Raw genomic sequence first — 1,180 nt, forward strand, 5'->3', positions numbered from 1 at the left:
CTGACGTGTTAATGAAATTTAACTTGCGGTATCGTTTTCAGCATCCAAAAATCTATAAGAAACACCTCATCTGATTAAAAGAAACATTTTTTTGTATATTAATATCTTTATTCACAGTTTCTTGATGTAGTACAATTTATCGACGATTTTGTCGATAGTGTCGAAAATGTGATACGTAGTTCACATCAATTTCTAAAATTGATATTGGTGTCGCTAGCGTACGGCGATTTCGTCTGTCACGCGAAAAAGGCGGCCACACACATGTCCTCTCTCAGGTTTCTCTCTGGCCTCTCTAGTCTCTAATAAATCTAGGACTCTAGGGTAGTTATTTCTTTGGGTAGATCAATGAGAACCAACCATAATCGATGTCATTAAAAAAAAGATCGATGTACTTATTAATCGACTTCTGAAACATCGAATCGAGCATCGATTATTGAGCGGGGGAAACATCGATTTTTGTATGATCAATGAAGCATCGCCCATCCCTATCAGGGCTGCGTTCAAGAATTATGCTTAAATAACTCTAGGGTGCATTTTTACTATAATATACGTAACATAATCTATAGCTTAGGGGTGCGTTCAGGAATTACGCCTAGATAACTTTGGAGTGCTCTAGTGTACGCCTTGGGCGTTCAGAAACTTCAGGTATAATTTACCCAAAGTGTTCAGAAACATTTTGAGTCACTCCGAGATCACTCTATCGTCAACCTACTTTTGAGTTGGGTAAAAATCGCCCCGCATGCGCATTGCAAAATCACGTGCCTAATAGGCCAAAGACCAAGGTTGAGTTCTACAATTAAAAAGGTTCACTTCTTTTTGAAGAAAAAAAAATGGAAAATTTAATGATGAATAAAACTGATTTTGAAGTTGTGCGACTAGAAAATCTTTATTACAATAGAGCAATTAATCTTTTATAATCTTCTCATTTCTAACAGACAGGGACATCTCAATCGCATCACCCAAGGCGTTCAGAAACTTCTTCGGCTCGATCACTCTAGGATGCACTCAGAATTTACCTCACTCTACCAATACCTTGAATTCTTGTAGAGTTATCTGGGTGTAATTCCTGAACGCAGGCCAGTGTGTTTTGGACATCGACATCTAGAATGGACCGCTGATGGCAATGGTGGGGGTAGAAAGACGATTAGAGTGAGAGGCAGGAATAATAAGATCGTTCTTT

The sequence above is a fragment of the Trachymyrmex cornetzi genome, unplaced genomic scaffold (assembly GCF_001594075.2).
Source record: "Trachymyrmex cornetzi isolate Tcor2-1 unplaced genomic scaffold, Tcor1.1 scaffold757, whole genome shotgun sequence".
In the NCBI taxonomy this organism is placed as follows: domain Eukaryota; kingdom Metazoa; phylum Arthropoda; class Insecta; order Hymenoptera; family Formicidae; genus Trachymyrmex; species Trachymyrmex cornetzi.